Raw genomic sequence first — 18,888 nt, 5'->3', positions numbered from 1 at the left:
GTTTCGGTCTCTATAAACTGTCGCCACGTGTGAAAACAACAGAACATTAAGCCATCGGGCCACATCAGTTTACGAGTGACCTGCTTGCATTCTTCCCATGGCCACCCACCGCAGTCTGGTAGGCGCCTTTTCTGTGCCATGCTGCATCGTCTGTGGTTGTGTACGCAGCGATTGTGGATGTGGGACTACCCGCCGAACATTAGCCCATTTGAGAGGTGCCATGACGCCATGGTTGGCCAGAATGTCCGTTGACTGGAATGCCATGTACATCTGTTGACAGTTTGTTTGATTATATGTAGAATTAAACATAGGACGGGGAAATAACGGTTTGTTGCTTTAATTTGGACGCGAGCGTAGTAGCCACATCCTGTTCCTTGGACGGTGCAGTTATAACCCACTGGAGCAACCATTTAATGTCTTTATTCGCAGCAGATATACTAGCTCACAGGACAGAATAGAGACTGTGATAGCATGTAGTACGATTGGGTGCTACATCCAAGTGCCACGCGTATCCTCGTAACACCCCTGGTTTCTTTTCAAAAACCTGATTGCTGATATAAGTATACAAGTTCAATACCTCAACACGCCGTGCTTGTGCATTAGATTCTAAGACGATGGACTGAATTTGTTCATGTAGAGACAGAATGTTTATTATTACCGGGGATGGTCCCTTTATCCATCTACTTAATCGCTGTCCCCTATTTGCTACGGACTTTCTGTTTGTGGAATATTATTTTATTTAGCGTGTGGCACAATTCACAATCTGTAAAGAACACCAGAAAAATACATAAATTCGTAAATGCGCACGAACCATAAAAATAAAATTTACGGGCAGATCGCAATCATGCAAAGAAAAATAGAAACATTCACATTTACATCCATACTCCGCAAGCCACCTGACGGTGTGTGGCGGAGGGTACTTTGAGTACCTCTATCGGTTCTCCCTTATGTTCCAGTCTATGCAAAGAAAAATAGAAACATTCACATTTACACCCATACTCCGCAAGCCACCTGACAGTGTGTGGCGGAGGGTACTTTGAGTACCTCTATCGGTTCCCCCTTATGTTCCAGTCTCGTATTGTTTGTGAAAAGAAAGATTGTCGGTATGCCTCTGTGTGGGCTCTAATCTCTCTGATTTTATCCTCACGGTCTCTTCGCGAGATATACGTAGGAGGGAGCAATATACTGCTGGACTCCTCGGTGAAGGTATGTTCTCGAAACTTCAACAAAGGCCCGTACCGAGCTACTGAGCGTCTCTCCTGCAGAGTTTTCCACTGGAGTTTATCATCTCCGTAAAGCTTCCCCGATTACTAAATGGTCCTGTAACGAAGCGCGCTGCTCTCTGTTAGATGTTCTCTATCTCTTCTATCGACCGTATCCCGTACGAATCCCACACTGGTGCGCTGTATTCAAGCAGTGGGCGAACAAGTGTACTGTAACCTACTTCCTTTGTTTTCGGATTGCATTTCCTTTCGATTTTTTCCAATGAATCTCAGTCTGGCATCTGCTTTACCGACGATTAATTTTATATGGTCATTCCATTTTAAATCACTCCTAATGCCTACTCCCAGCTAATTTATGGAATTAACTGCTTCCAGTTGCTGACCTGCTATATAAAGGATCTTCCTTTCTATGTATTCGCAGCAAATTACACTTGTCTACATTGAGATTCAATTGCCATTCCCTGCAACATACGTCAATTCGTTGCAGATCCTCCTGGATTTCAGTACAATTTTCAATTGTTAAAACCTCTCGATATGCTACAGCATCATCCGCAAAACGCCTCAGTGAAATTCGTATGTTATCCACAATGTCATTTATGTATATTGTAAATAGCAACGGTCCTACGACACTCCCCTGCGGCACACCTGAAATCACTCTTACTTCGGAAGACTTCTCTCCATTGAGAATGACATGCAGCGTTCTGTTGTCTAGGAACTCTTCAATCCCATCACACAATTGCTCTGATAGTCCATTTGCTCTTACTTTGTTCATTAAACGACTGTGGGCAACTGTATCAAACGCCTTGCGGAAGTCAAGAAACACGGCATCTACCTGTGAACCCGTGTCTAAGGCCCTCTGAGTCTCGTGGACGAATAACGCGAGCTGGGTTTCACACGATCGTCTTTTACGAAACCTATACTGATTCTTACAGAGTAGATTTCCAGTCTCCAGAAAAGTCATTATACTCGAACATAAGTATGAATAAAGATATAAATAGACATATAAAGTCACAAAAGTCTTAGTGTACAATAAAATAAGACGCGCGTCACAAACATATGTCCATATTTCCAACGTAATAAATGGCCTCTTCGGCTGCATTCAGGAAACGAGCAATATGGCGTTGATTCTTTCTAACAGGGGATTCCTCGACGATGTCACTGCAGTCACACTCAAGAGAAGTAACGACGTGCTGTTTATACATGGAGTCCACACGTCTCGCGCGGTTCGTTCTTATCCAGTTTATCCCGGTCTCAAGATATGCACTGGATCTCTCTGAGAGGTGTCAATAAAGCCATTTACCACTTTCTACGACAACATTCTATCATGTCGAATTTATCTCGTTGAAGGTTTACAGCAGTAACAATTGGAGGATTTCTTGACCGAAGTCTGTTGAGGATTACATCTTCCAAGAAAGAAGGAATAGGGAGCTGGAAGTTGTTTTGTACGTATTTGTAATCTCTAATGCATGCTGTTTGCGTAAGTGAAGTGGTGGAATACAGCCAAGTATCGATAGCCAATGAACGGTGTACGTTTTAGTACCTCAGATAGCATTCTCAATAAGCGTGGTGTCAGAAAGACAAAGGAATATGGAAAATGTGAATGAGGGTCATTCTTTTAGACGAAGTAGCCGGCGCATGTACCGTTAATTGACTGGAGTTTAATGTCTCTCTGTTGTCTACAAGAAGTACTCGTATAAGGATATTCGCGCCGCCCGTGTTTCAGCTTTCATAACATAAATTTCGGAACGAGGCGTTTTGGGAGATCATATTACGCGCCTCGAGTACTACTCGTGGAGATCAAAGCCAGCCTTTTTAATTTTTTCCCGCTCCACTCCTCCCAGACGTCCTACGTCCTTTAATAACAGGCGACCTTACAACAACACCTGCAGAGAGAATTTAATTTCACGCCCTTACAGCTCAGGGAAGCATGAGCTGACAAGGACTTGAAACTAAGAGTGCCGCAAGGGTGAGCTGCTCTTTTGCGAGCCCAAATCTAGCTTTCATTTCAGAGTTTGATAGCACTTTCAGTAAGGAGCATCTCTACTCCGGACTTTTTAATTCTTCAGAAAGAATTCTCAGCTAATGGTACCCTGACAGTCAGTTCGCTTTTGCCAATATAACATCTAAGAGACCACGATGGAGTTTAACGAATGGGACAGAAGTCGGTGGATGTGATGTACATGTACTGAAAAGCAAATGATTACAGTTTTAAAAATACTAGATGATTTATTTAAGGGAAAGGACTTCAAAAGCTGCGCTGTCTTAGCCGAGCGGTCCAAGGCTCTGCAGTCATGGACTGTGCGGCTGGTCCCGGCGGAGGTTCGAGTCCTCCCTCGGGCGAGGGTGTGTGTGTTTGTCCTTACGCTAATTTAGCTTAAGTAGTGTGTACGCTTAGGGACTGGTGACCTTGAGCAGTTAAGTCCCATACGATTTCACACACATTTGAACACATTTATAAAATCTAAGAAACCACGATGGAGTGTAGCGAATGGGATGGAAAACGGTGGATGTGATTTACATGTTCAGAAAAATAAATGATTACAGTTTAAAAAATACTAGATGATTTATTTAAGAGAAAGAATTTCAAAAACTGAGCACTCCAGTTAGCGTCGGTCCACCTCTAACCCTCACGCAAGCAGTTATCCGGCTAGGCCTCCCTCCAGAGGGATATCGCGCCAGATTCCGTACAACTGGCGCATTAGATCGTCAACATTCGGAGATAATTGGAGGGTCCTGGCCACTGTGCTCCGGATATTCTCATTTGTGGAGAGATCCGGCGGCCTTGATGGTCAAGGTAGTGTTTGGCAAGCGTGGACACAAGCAGTGGAAACTCTCTCCGTGTGCGAAAAGAAAAGTCACCTCAGAACATCACTCCTGGTTGCCTGGACGTAGGCGGACAGTATTCAGTGTACTATGGCTGTCTGGGGCGCCTCCAGACACATCTTCGACCTGGAATCTCACTGACTGGAGCGGAATTGTCTTCAGTGATGAGTTTCCCTTCGAACTGATGACCAGCGACTACTTGTCCGGAGATGTCTTGGACAGCGGTGGGATAGCTAGCTGTCTGTCGCTCGCCATACAGACCGACCGCCACGACGATTGGTATGACGAGCCATTTCTTTTCTACATCTACATCCATACTCCGCAAACCACCTGACGCTGTGTGGCGGAGGGTACCCTGAGTACCTCTATCGGTTCTCCCTTCTATTCCAGTCTCGTATTGTTCGTGGAAAGAAGGATTGCCGGTATGCTTCTGTGTGGGCTCTAATCTCTCTGATTTTATGCGTAGGAGGGTGCAATATACTGCTTGACTCTTCGGTGAAGGTATGTTTTCGAAACTTTAACAAAAGCCCGTACCGAGCTACTGAACGTCTCTCCTGCAGAGTCTTCCACTGGAGTTTATCTATCATCTCCGTAACGCTTTCGCGATTACTAAATGATCCTGTAACGAAGCACGCTGCTCTCTGTTGGATCTTCTCTGTCTCTTCTATCAACCCTATCTGGTACGGATCCCACACTGCTGAGCAGAATTCAAACAGTGGGCGAACAAGCGTACTGTAACCTACTTCCTTTGTTTCGGATTGCATTTCCTTAGGATTCTTCCAATGAACCTCAGTCTGGCATCTGCTTTACCAACGATCAACTTTATATGATAATTCTATTTTAAATCACTCCTAATGCCTACTCTCAAATAATGTATGGAATTAACTGCTTCCAGTTGCTGACCTGCTATTTTGTAGCTAAATGATAAGGGATCTATCTTTCCATGTATTCGCAGCACATTACACTTGTCTACATTGAGATCGAATTGTCATTCCCTGCACCATGCGTCAATTCGTTGCAGATCCTCCGGCATTTCAGTACAATTTTCCATTGTTACAACCTCTCGATATACCACAGCATCATCCGCAAAAAGCCTCAGTGAACTTCCGATGTCATCCACTAGGTCATTTATGTATATTGTGAATAGCAACGGTCCTATGACACTCCCCTGCGGCACACCTGAAATCACTCTCACTTCGGAAGACTTCTATCCATTGAGAATGACAAGCTGCGTTCTGTTGTCTAGGAACTCTTCAATCCAATCACACAATTGGTCCGATAGTCCATTTGCTCTTACTTTGTTCATTAAACGACTGTGGGGAACTGTGTCGAACGCCTTGCGAAAGTCAAGAAACACGGCATCTACCTGTGAAGTCATTATTCTCGAACATAATACGTGTTCCAAAATTCTACAACTGATCGACGTTAGAGATATGGGTCTATAATTCTGCACATCTGTTCGACGTCCCTTCTTGAAAACGGGGATTACCTGTGCCCTTTTCCAATCCTTTGGAACGCTCTGCTCTTCTAGAGACCTACGGTACACCGCTGCAAGAAGGGGGGGGGGGGGGGGGGGCAAGTTCCTTCGCGTACTCCGTGTAAAATCGAACTGGTATCCCATCAGGTCCAGCGGCCTTTCCTCTTTTGAGCGATTTTAATTGTTTCTCTATCCCTCTGTCGTCTATTTCGATATCTACCATTTTGTCATCTGTGCGACAATCTGGAGAAGTAACTACAGTTTCATTCAAGGGTCCCCTTTTGTTGACATCGGCGGCGCCTCTCCGGCACAGCGGTACGTCGTCAACATCGCACAGCCCAAGTTGTTGCCCTTCATGGCAAGCTATTCTGGGCTTGCAGTTGCGTAAGATAATGTCCGCCCGCACACAGCTGAAGTTCTTACTGCTCGTCTTCGTGCTTGCCAAACCATACCTTGGCCAATAAGGTCGCCGGATTCCTAACCAATTGAGGACGTTTGGAGCCTTGTGGGCTAGGCTCCCCAACCACCTTTGGACATAATTTGGCACGATATCCCTCAGGACGACATCCAACAAGTCTGTCAACCACTGTCAAGCCGAATATCTGCTAGCGTATGGCCAGAGGTGTACCGTCGGGTTATTGACTTGCTGAATTTCTGCAAATCTTTCTCTTGAACATATTATCCAATTTTTCTGAAATTGTAATGATTTGTTTATGTTTTCCTTTGTGGCGCCTTTCTTGAGTGCATGCAGTTGCCTTGTATGTATTGTATTGTATGTTAACCGGGGACCTAGAAACGACGGAGAGGCTCCGTTTCCGCCGCAGCCACAGTGGTCCACAACCCCATGACGACTACCGCAGTCCACTTCACCCCTCCGCCGCCCCACACCGAACCCAGGGTTACTGTGCGGTTCGGCCCCCGGTGAACCCCACAGGCAACGTCTCACACCAGACGAGTATCGCCCCTATGTTTGAAGGAAGAGTAATGGTGGTGTACGCGTACGTGGAGAACTTGTTTGCGCAGCGATCGACGAAATGGTGTAACTGAGGCGGAATAAGGGAAACCAGCACGCATTCGCCGAGGCAGATGGAAAACCGCCTAAAAACCATCCACAGACTGGCCGGTTCACCAGACCTCGACACAAATCCGCCGGGCGGTTTCGAGGCGGAGACCAGACGCTCCTTCCCGCCCGGAAAGCCTTGCGTTAGACCGCACGGCACACCAGGCGGGCTTTGCAGTTGCCTTAGGGAAGGCTGTAAAGGTAGCGAGCCGTTTCCAGGGTGGTATCTCTGCGCAGCAGAGGGCTCTCCAGCGCGCCAGCCGAGAGCGCTAAGCGTATAAATGCCACATTAAGCAAACTCAGTGTTGAACGACAACATATTATTTTTCATACGATTTAAAATAGTCTGATATAAATGTTATAAATCGCAGATTTCGTAATAAAATGCGGAATCTGTTGTGGGACAGTGGCCGAGCGGTTCTAGGCGCTCCAGTCTGGAACCGCGCAAACGCTACGGTCGCAGGTTCGAATCCTGCCTCGGGCATGGATGTTTGTGATGTTCTTAGGTTAGTTAGGTTTAAGTAGTTATACGTTCTAGGGGACTGATGACCTTAGATGTTAAGTCCCATAGTGCTCAGAGCCATTTTTTGTTGTTGGACATCGTGGAATATTTCCGCTTCAGCCCTTTTCGTTTCATGAAGTTACGATCGATAGCGGCGCTCTATGTAGCTTTCAAAATTGTGTCCGCAACGGAGGAGCGTTCCAAGCTGAGTGTTTACTTTCTTTTGGCGGAAAACCCGAGCATCGCAAATATACACAGACGCTTGCCGAATGTCTACGGAGACCTAATGGTGAACAAAAAGCACGGTGAGTCGTTAGGTGAGGCGTCTGTCATCATTGCAACAAGGTCACGCAAACCTCTCCGATCTCCCTAGTGCCGGCCATTCGCACACACTTGTGTCCCCTGGAATTTGGAAAGTGTTAACGTCCCCTTAGAAAAATTAATGACTTACTCTGCTAATAAACCTCTTACGTTATTTGATTTTCAAACAGCTGAGCTCGACTGAACGTAGTCAGACATTTCTCTCTTTTCTTATTCTGATCAACACTAAACTGACACACAATATTTTTAGCGCAACGCAATCTGACTTCCTACAAGAGAATCCCTACAAGAGAATGGCCCTGACTAAGATTAACCTATACGTTTCACAAATCACTTACCTCACAAAAATCTTCGTTATTCGAACTACTGCAATACAGCGAGCGCCACTACTGCCAGCTAAATGAAAGATTCTAACTATTGAAGGCATTAACTAATGATAGGCATACTTAGCAGAGGAAAGATTTTGATAGAGAACAAACATTGTATTTACCTAAATAGTGTTCAAAAGTCATAATATATACATCAGTTCATGACATCCAGTCTTACAAATTTACTCTTTCTGACGGACACACGTCCAGATCGTCCGCTCCAGAACTCTGCCATCTCTCTCCCCACATCCACCACTGCTGGCGGCTCACTTCCAACTGCGCAACGCTACGCGCTGTTCACATCCAACTGCCCAACACTACAATAGCAAATATTCCATCAATGACACTCAGCCACAGACTTCAAACAGCACAGCCAGTGATTTTTATACAGAGCGCTACGTGGCGTTACCAATATAAAGACCTAAACAGCCTACTTACAAGTATGTACTCCCTCATCCGAGATGATGAATGGATCATAATCAAACACCTCGCTGCTCAACTAGACATCTCTCTTGACAGTGCTGACACGCTCGTGGACAGCTTGGGATGTTCAAAGGCTTATGCCTGCTGGTTTCCTCTCCGTCGAACACAAGACCATAAAGAGCGACAAGGACTACCTTTGCGGAATTTCCACCGCGTTGTGAGGCCGATCGTGACAATTTTCTGTTGAACATCGTCACAGGCGATGAAACATAGATTCTTCACATCGAATCGGAAACAAAACGGAAAACCACGTAGCAGCCCCGCACCATCTCTCCTCAGAAGAAAAATACAAAGCCGCACCCTCAGCAGGTAAAGTCATGGCGACGTCCTCTGGGACTCTAAAGGGGTTATTCTGTTTGATGTCCTTACCTACGCTGCGACGATCAACTCTGAAGTGTGCTGTGATATCCGCAGAAAGTTGAAAAAAGGATCTCAGGGTGTTCGCCTCACAAAAATGCAGGCGAACTTCTTCTTATCCATGACAACGCTAGTCCTCACAGGTTTGCGCACCCGAACGAGTTCACAAAATTTTCTTGAACTGTTCTTCGTCATCCGCCCAACAGCCCGGATCTCACACCTTCCATCTCTTTGGCCCAGCGGGGTATGCACTCCGCGGGAAGCAGTACATGGATGATGGGGAAGCTGCTGGTGCAACAATAATCTGTAGGGTGGTACCATGCGGCCATCGAGGCCATCACAGTAAGGTATCGTAAGGTAATCGAACGGAGATTTTGTTGGAATATGGGGTTTTGTAGCCAAAAGAATGGGGAATAATGTGGTTTATGGGAATCCTGAATTAAAAGTCCAGAAAAAAGGTTTTGTAATACTTATTCGACAGCTCTCGTATGTATACAACACATGCTGAAATTGAAATATTTTATTTTTATGGATCATATGTTGAAAACAATAGACTGGCTGGGTGATATTAAGATATGTGAACACAAAATAAGCAGTTTCGCATATGCGGATGACTTAGTTGTGATGGAAGATTTGATTGAAAGTTTGCAAAGTAATATTTCAGAGCTAGATCAGAAATGTGAGGACTATAGTATGAAGATTAGCATCTCCAAAACGAAAGTAATATTAGTAGGAAAGAGATATAAACGGATTGAGTGCCAAATAGGAGGAACAAAGTTAGAACAGGTGGTCGGTTTCAAGTACTTAGGATGCATATTCTCACAGGATGGCAATATAGTGAAAGAACTGGAAGCGAGGTGTAGCAAAGCTTATGCAGTGAGCTTGGATGATTGCAGGTAATAGTAGATGGGAACAATGGTAGGAGGGTGTCCACAATGAGGAAATCAAAGAAGAACTGGGAATGAACCCTATAGATGTAGCAGTCAGGGCAAACAGGCTTACATGGTGGGGTCATGTTACACGCATGGGAGAAGCAAGGTTACCCAAGAGACTCATGGGTTCAGCAGTAGAGGATAGGAGGAGTTCGGGTAGACCAAGGAGAAGGTACCTGGATTCGGTTAAGAATGATTTTGAAGTAATAGGTTTAACATCAGAAGAGGCACCAATGTTAGCACTGAATAGGGGAACATGGAGGAATTTTATAAGGGGCCTATGCTCCAGACTGAACGCTGAAAGGCATAATCAGTCTTAAATGATGATGATGATGATTATTTTTGAAGATATTCAGTTTCATAACTCCTCTTCATTCAGTCCAAATCTCAGTAGGTTAATAATTAGCAACATTACAAACACAAATTCCATTTCTTCTGTACTTCATAGAAAATATCTTTTAATATGACACAGAAAATTGTAGCTTTATAAAGTGAAAATCCCAGGCAGCGCGATTAATGATTTTCTCAATCTACCTTGTGTGTTAAACAGGCTCATTTCCACTCAAATGAGAATGCTGAACTTTCCCCATCTTCACTGCTAGAAGACAGATTATGAAGAACAAATTTCCACACTATCTAAATTCTAATTAGGTATCTTCCTGTAATTATATAGAATTAGTAGAAATGTTTCGTTCGCTGTTGCAGTGGTCAATGTAGGCAGCTAGCATTCCGAATGGCAGAAAATCATCCCACAATGGCAGAAGTAAGCAATAATTTTTTCCAGCGAGATTACTTAATAACTGCTACACGGACCTCTACGGAGGTATTCGGAATGATGTGCTGCGAAATCTTTGTGTTGTCCTCGTCTGCCTCCGATGAAGAACTGTTCAGAACGAAAACTCACAATTTCGTGCCGCGCCGCTATTAGAAAACCTTCGCTGTAAGCACGTTTCAGACGCTATCTCTTCGCGAGTGCATAGCTCGACATAACTTTTTTGTATATTTTGTAATATAAAACATCGACTAAGTTAAATTTACCGTTGCATCTGAGGATTGTTACCGTGTGCCGTCGGTCTTAACCCGCATGCAGAGTACAACTGCTGATGACCAGGCTTAGTGAGTCTTAGAAGGGAAGTGCGTGACCTCGCACGAAAATGGGCTTAGAATATAGACAACTCATTCCATAAAAGATGATATCAACCATTCTCATGAAAAACTGTGCGTCTTACCGCGAGAGACATTCAAGATGAAAGAGGGGAACTTTGGTGCAGCGAGAAACAAGATATCGATATATTAAGACCAAAGATACACCGAAGACAATAAAATGTTTCCAATCTTTTGATGTGTGCTCCTTTAAACAATATGAACGCTACATGAGAAGGATTACTGATTTTGTAAGACTACAACGTGAAAAGCCACAAGTAAAGTTACACGATCGTCCTTTCGTCATCAGACTACACTTTGTGCTGCACTATCAAATACACTCCTGGAAATTGAAATAAGAACACCGCGAATTCATTGCCCCAGGAAGGGGAAACTTTATTGACACATTCCTGGGGTCAGATACATCACATGATCACACTGACAGAACCACAGGCACATAGACACAGGCAACAGAGCATGCACAATGTCGGCACTAGTACAGTGTATATCCACCTTTCGCAGCAATGCAGGCTGCTATTCTCCCATGGAGACGATCGTAGAGACGCTGGATGTAGTCCTGTGGAACGGCTTGCCATGCCATTTCCCCCTGGCACCTCAGTTGGACCAGCGTTCGTGCTGGACGTGCAGACCGCGTGAGACGACGCTTCATCCAGTCCCAAACATGCTCAATGGGGGACAGATCCGGAGATCTTGCTGGCCAGGGTAGTTGACTTACACCTTCTAGAGCACGTTGGGTGGCACGGGATACATGCGGACGTGCATTGTCCTGTTGGAACAGCAAGTTCCCTTGCCGGTCTAGGAATGGTAGAACGATGGGTTCGATGACGGTTTGGATGTACCGTGCACTATTCAGTGTCCCCTCGACGATCACCAGAGGTGTACGGCCAGTGTAGGAGATCGCCCCCCACAACATGATGCCGGGTGTTGGCCCTGTGTGCCTCGGTCGTATGCAGTCCTGATTGTGGCGCTCACCAGCACGGCGCCAAACACGCATACGAGCATCACTGGCACCAAGTCTGAAGCGACTCTCATCGCTGAAGACGACACGTCTCCATTCGTCCCTCCATTCACGCCTGTCGCGACACCACTGGAAGCGGGCTGCACGATGTTGGGGCGTGAGCGGAAGACGGCCTAACGGTGTGCGGGACCGTAGCCCAGCTTCATGGAGACGGTTGCGAATGGTCCTCGCCGATACCCCAGGAGCAACAGTGTCCCCAATTTGCTGGGAAGTGGCGGTGCGGTCCCCTACGGCACTGCGTAGGATCCTACGGTCTTGGCGTGCATCCGTGCGTCGCTGCGATCCGGTCCCAGGTCGACGGGCACGTGCACCTTCCGCCGACCACTGGCGACAACATCGATGTACTGTGGAGACCTCACGCCCCACGTGTTGAGCAATTCGGCGGTACGTCCACCCGGCCTCCCGCATGCCCACTATACGCCCTCGCTCAAAGTCCGTCAACTGCACATACGGTTCACGTCCACGCTGTCACGGCATGCTACCAGTGTTAAAGACTGCGATGGAGCTCCGCATGCCACGGCAAACTGGCTGACACTGACGGCGGCGGTGCACAAATGCTGCGCAGCTAGCGCCATTCGACGGCCAACACCGCGGTTCCTGGTGTGTCAGTTGTGCCGTGCGTGTGATCATTGCTTGTACAGCCCCCTCGCAGTGTCCGGAGCAAGTATGGTGGGTCTGACACACCGGTGTCAATGTGTTCTTTTTTCCATTTCCAGGAGTGTATTCTGTACCAAAGTACAAACCTCTGCTAGAATCTTTTTTTCTTTCACTTACGGCATAGTCCCATAGCGACCGCAGGGTCGGCGTGGTTGCAACGGATTTGGCAAGGTTAGTGTTAGGGGTGGCCGGATGACCTTCCTGCCGCCACCCCCTACCCCCTGGGACGGAATTAATGTACCCCTGCTGTCTGTGTCCTGTGGAATTCATGGAAGAGTGGGAATGTGTTCAGATGTTTGCAAGTCGTGTAAGTGAGGCGCAACGTGGGGACCAGCCCGGTATTCACCCAGCGAGATGTGGAAAACCGCCTAAAAACCACATCCAGGCTGGCCGGCACACCGGCCCTCGTCGTTAATCCGCCGGGCGGATTCGATCCAGGGTGGGCGCGCCTACTCGAGTCCAGGAAGCAGCGCATTAGCTCTCTAAGCTACCCTGGCGGGTACAAACCTCTGTTACAATATGCCTGGAAAAAAGCAGGCTATGCAATTGACATACCAAAGCCACCGTTTGGAAATGTAAGCAGTGTGGAGTTTGATACTGGATGCTTGAATGCAGAAGTGATATGGAAAGAAAAAACGTGGACCTAGTCAGATGCGCTTATCGTTCGGTTCGCAACGTAAGCGTTTAATTCCTAGGAACCCAACTCGAAACACTCAGCTTTCATTCTCGTTGTCTGTAGATGAAGTGTAGCTGTTCGCTGTAGTTTGCTTCACCTAAAAATTAGATCCTGGATTTACCGTATTGTCAGGCAATTTATATCTTCTTTACTAAATGATGTAGCCGAAACATTTAAACCTGTTTTACCATACTTTTATTGCATAACAAGATGACTTCACACACGTACTAACAAAAGTTGATACAAGACTGTTTCGAAACCTGTTCAAAAGCCGCCTGCACAAAGTCATAAATTAAACTGCCGGACTCCGATCGTTGGCGCAGAGGTTTATATAGATACTAGCAGTCGGAACCTAATTGTTTACATTGTTTAATGTCGGCCATTTGATGGTTTCAGTTAAAAGTTGAACAGTTTTAGAGGGTGAGTTACCGAATTTAGATGTATAAATCGTTACTAATATTCCAGAATAATAAACAAGTTGCAATAGTATCATTAACGTGCCGAAATGCGTAATCTACAAAACTAAATGACTTTGTTATTACAGAATAGACATTATTAGTAACATGATTCGCAGAACTTTTCATTAGACTGAACGATAGTAATAAGTAGGCTTTACTGTGAGATTTTATAAATGCGTGTTTTTCTATTTGTAACATTCATTGAGTACATGGTTGAATAAAAATTGTATTTCATGACAGTTTGATTGTAATTCATCATAACTCACCATAATTTCATAAATTTAGCCAATTAATAACATTACAACATGCGCTCACTAACATACTCTACAGTGTGTATTCATCGCGAAGTGGCATCGAACAGTTCACTTGGCTGGGAGTAATGGCTTTTTTCATTAAGAGTCAGCCTATTCTGTTGTTTCACATGATCCTCTTTGCTTTGACCACTTCACTGAAATCCCACACCTGTAGGGTGAAGACTGAGTAGCCGTGCAACAATCTGAAGCCAGTGGAAAAAGTCTGTTCAACATACAGGGTTACTTTAGGCAGAGGGACCTGTAGCAACAAGTCACGTTATTGAAATTATGTGTGGTTTTGATTCTACCATATGGCTGTTTTGTGTCTTCGCATTACGAAAGTTCCTCACTTGGACCTTGAGTTGGTGATTATTCAAATGTCTTTTGTGGTAAGATCCACAGTTTTGCGCGCAAATGGCTAGTAACACTGCTTTTGGGATGGGCGATTGAAATTCTAAGCGTATTTTCGTGCTTTTCGGAGATTTAGGGGACACACTCTTGCTTGTTAGGTGAAAACCTTTCGTTGCCTTTACACTTCTGAACGAACAAACCTGAACATTACCGGTGAAATTTACTTATATTTTCGTGTATTGAGCTTGATTTGAATACCGAGATTGATTTGAGACAAATCATTACGTCAAATATACTGACACGAATATAAATACGTAGGTTTTCGCATTCACCGTCAGTATCATTCGTATCTATCTGGTTGTACTGCCACGTCATCCTATAAAATACAGGGTGATCAAAAACTCAGTACAAATTTGAAAACTAAATAAATCGCTGAATAATGTAGATAGAGAGGTATAAATTGACACACGTGGTTGTAATGACATGGGGTTTTATTAGAATACAAAAAACGTTCAAAAAATGTCCGACAGATGGTGCTTCATCTAATCAGAATAGCAATAATTAGCATAACAAAGTAAGACAAAGCAAAGATGATGTTCTTCACAGGAAATTCTCAATATGTCCATCATCATTCCTCAACAATAGCTTTAGTCGAGGAATAATGTTGTGAACAGCACTGTAAAGCATGTCCGGAGTTATGGTGAGGCATTGCCCGCGGGCAAGAGATCTTTCACGAGGTTAGCAATATGGGGTGGAGAGCCATCCTGCATAAACATCGTACGTTCCAGCAGGTGTTTATCAGCCAGGATGGAGATGATGCGATTCTATAACATATCGGCGTACCTCTCACCCGTCGCGGTAGCAGTTTTGCTGTCCAGCGCCATCTGTCGGACACTTTGTGAACGTTGGTTTTTTTTAATGGTTCTAATAAAACCCCATGTCATTCCAAGCATGTGTGTCAATTTTTATCTCTCTATCTACATTATTCCGTGGGTTAATAAGTTTTCAAATTTATACTGACTTTTAGATCACCCGGTACTTAAAATGCTTCAGTACTAAGATAGCCGACGTTTCAGCCACGTTGCGGCAGTCTTCCACAGGAGGGAGTCTGATTTGGTTGGAGATAGAAAGGGGCTGGCATTGCTTCAATACATCGCGTTTCTAATGGTATTATAACATCACCGATGTTGATTTCATAAAATTTCACTGGCCATGAAATACCACTGGTCGATGGTGGAAAGGATATAATAGAACTGGCCAGTGGTACACTTTTATTTTTAGTATACACTATGATACGTACAATCACCGAATCCAGTGCGATTTGCACACAACAATAGTTTTTGAGTTTTATTTAAGTTCAAATAGATGGTAAAGTGTATTTCTTTTACATGTAAATGTAACAAATGTGTAATAAAAATGGTGTTTCACATAAAGGATTGTATTATTAAATAAGCTGTCAAGCATATTTTGTAATTTTGAAAAGCATCTGAAACGATTAGCAGTATATCCCTACAGTTGTTATGATCACTTATCACATTTATAGCGTCAATTATCAGAATTATAAATTATTGGAGGTAAAAAAGAAGGGAGATAGCGCTGTAGACTTACACTGTAAGTTTTTTGAAGCCAGGGTGGATGGAGCCTGCCACCACCTCAGACAGCCCAAAAAAATTAGAAGGCTATTGTTTAAGATTGCTTCTTGTTCAGTATTCCTGTCGTGTGTATTCAACAACTGTTTTAAATACTAACACTTGTAGTGCTTACATGAATAACACAGGAAGACAATTTCGAACTTTTTTCTGTTCCTGAATGAATATTTGCGCTAGTGATACGACGCATTTGGCCTCGTTAATGTAAATTGTTTTCTGTTGATATATTTCGAATAACCAAAATGGGAAGGAAGTAAGGCGAAAACCATGCTTTCGTAATCCATTTAATTCTACTTTTTGTACATTTGTATCGGTAACGAATGAAGGCGGAACTCCGAAACCAATGCTTGTTTTCTTAGTGTTGCCGGTACTGATTCTTTTTCGTTACATTTTCAGCTTTCAACTCATATGCACAGCATTATTAATGTTTGCCAAAAACTGATCTACGTGTTCTTTGCTAGCCCTTTAACGTGTGCAGTGAGGAAATAAGTAAGACAGTCTATTGTATCTTGTGCATGTCATCAAAGTGAACCATTATTGAAATGTCAAAGAAACAACTGCGTAGAGCTATAGCTCTATGCTGAATAGAGTTCTTGTTTTATTAGATTGTCAGTGCATTAGTTTCACTGCAGCTTACGCATCTTCTCCCTCTGAAATCTTACCTATCATGTCTCATTCAGTATGTGACCAGTAATAGCAATTTGCAACGTATAAATAAACAATATAATTTTCTTAAACATGTTCCCGCATTGTACAATACTATAAATGTGGTTAAGGGAATGGACTCAAACGCTTAGACTCCATCAAAAGGATATTTTTCTTTAACATTTCTGTAACTCATTTTTTTTAGTAATGTTAGCCTGACCTGTATAAAAAAACATGGAATCCTACCTTTCCAACAGTAGCCTATTTGCTTCTTTTCCCGGAATATTTCTCGCCAGTAACTCTGTCGTGGTTTTTTTTTTTTTTTTGAATAACCGAACGTGTTACAACTGGAACGAACGTCTAATTTGATCATGTGCTTCAGTTTACTTTTGAATTTCATTTTCTTCGAAGTTATAAGCGAATGCCATGCTTTGTGTTATGCCAGTTGCGATGTATCACATCCACGATACATCGCACTGATGTGAAACGAGTCATTTTATATTAGCATCAATGTTTTTGTAAATATGCCTCCTTCCTGATTATTTTTTAGCTTTTTGTTTTTGATTGAAGACTGATAGACGTTAGTCAGCAATTCCTACCCATTACCATTTACACATTACCCATTGCGGAACAAGAGGCGTTGTCAAACAGAAACATTTTCAGCTTAGTTTCAAACTTTAGTATGCTGTATGTCAGGCATTTTATGTCACCGGGTAAGCGATCAAAATTTTTGGTTACAGTATTGTGAACCCCTGTTTGTGCTACAGATAACCTTATCGTGGCGCAATGAATGTCATTTTTTCTTCTGGTATTGTAATTATTAAGGTATTGTTCCTGTTGAAGTGCAGTGGATTATTCACAACAAACTTCATTAAGGAATAATTACATTGTGAAGGGGATAGATTGCTGTTCACCCGCCAAGCAGAAAGAAAGGAAGGCATACACACACATTCGTTCAATCAGACACGCAAAACTCACACACACGACCATGTCTCCGGCTGTTCTAACCAGAATCTTTTTTAAAGAGGGTGGAAATAGGAATAATTATCGGCGAGAGGAATTTAGGACATGAGATGTTGTGCCAACAATCAGCGCGGTCACGTAGCCGTATGTTGTGCGGGGAGGAGAACGTTGATACATGAAATTGTGTGTTGATACACGCTTTGATATCGGAGCGTTTGCGGTTTGGAAAGGAATGAGAAACACAGGAAAGAATAAAGGCAAAGAGCGCAACCATGAATCATGTGTACAAAAAAAAATATTGCTTGAACGGTTGCTCCATTTATGGATAAAATGTGATTCCGTGAAACTTTGGATTAGGATTGGATGGATAGGTACACCCGTGAACGACTCAGGCTGACATTTTTGATGAAACGATTACGTCTCCACACAATGAAAGCACCTGATGCTATTCAGGATGCGACCACAAAAGTCGATAGATATATACACAACAGTCGAAACCACTGTGAAGTCAATGTGACACGGGACAGTATCACCGCTGTAGTGATGTAAACGCAGTCATCCTAATGCTTTGGGCTCTGTTCGTGACGTAATGGCAACTCCATTCTTTTTTTTACCTCCACGTGAATTACGCATGAAATTGTGTTTGCCTGTATAAATTAACTTCAAACAACATCTTTCTATCGCTGAATAAAGCGCTGAGCTCTCTGCCTTTTTGACGCGTTCTCAGTAGTCGCTTTGAGAAGAATGTGTTGTGAGCCCTTGTGGTGTTCATGCGCGCATTTTTAGAGAAGTTTTTTTAATTCAAGGTTTTGTGTGTTATGCTGTGTTCCTCTAAAAAGTATTGAAAGAGGGAAATAATCACGGTGAAAATTTTTTGTAACCAATCGTTTCTAAAAGTGGTGATAATCAATATCACCGTCATGCTCTCCTCATCAAAGAAGAAGTATACTTCTTGACACATTGTGCCAACCGTGAAATCTACAAAGAAGTGAAAAAGATTAGTAATAAACAATTTTACAAGTTTTGTGAATTATTATACCTCACAACGCTGATTCACAACTGTTTTGCGTTCTAAGCTGTTCAGATCCATGCAGACTTCACCAATGTTCGCCACTGAGGTCTGTTGAAAAATTTTGAATATCCTGTCGACCCCTTAACGAAACAGTGTGTTAGAAGGAGAGAGGGGATATGCTCCTACGGGAGACTATCCGTAGGTTAGGCGACTTGCTTGTAATTGGTAGGCCACAGCGAATCTAGGACTGATTTTTGGGGCCATCCTTTTCCGGCTGCCGGTCGAGGAAAACCCTCGCAAGTTATGTGTGTGCTGTCTCTTGCACGTAGCCCGCAAATACGCTCGGTCCCTGACAGCGGGATCGCCTGTAACCATGGCGACAGGAGCCTGCAGCCGTCATCTCCAGTGATGTTATCAGGCTGCTTCAAGCGTTCAGTTGCCTCTCTTATTCTGTGC

At 43.9% G+C, this 18,888-nt stretch overlaps 1 protein-coding gene across 1 annotated transcript in view; it reads left to right on the top strand.

The window, feature by feature from the left end:
• The window catches only part of LOC126284783 (uncharacterized), a 466,230-nt gene that overhangs the window by 140,902 nt on the left and 306,440 nt on the right, over nucleotides 1-18,888 (top strand). The window lies entirely within an intron of this gene.

Source organism: Schistocerca gregaria, chromosome 8 (genome assembly GCF_023897955.1).
Source record: "Schistocerca gregaria isolate iqSchGreg1 chromosome 8, iqSchGreg1.2, whole genome shotgun sequence".
Lineage (NCBI taxonomy): Eukaryota > Metazoa > Arthropoda > Insecta > Orthoptera > Acrididae > Schistocerca > Schistocerca gregaria.
This window is presented reverse-complemented; position numbering and strand designations above follow the sequence as displayed.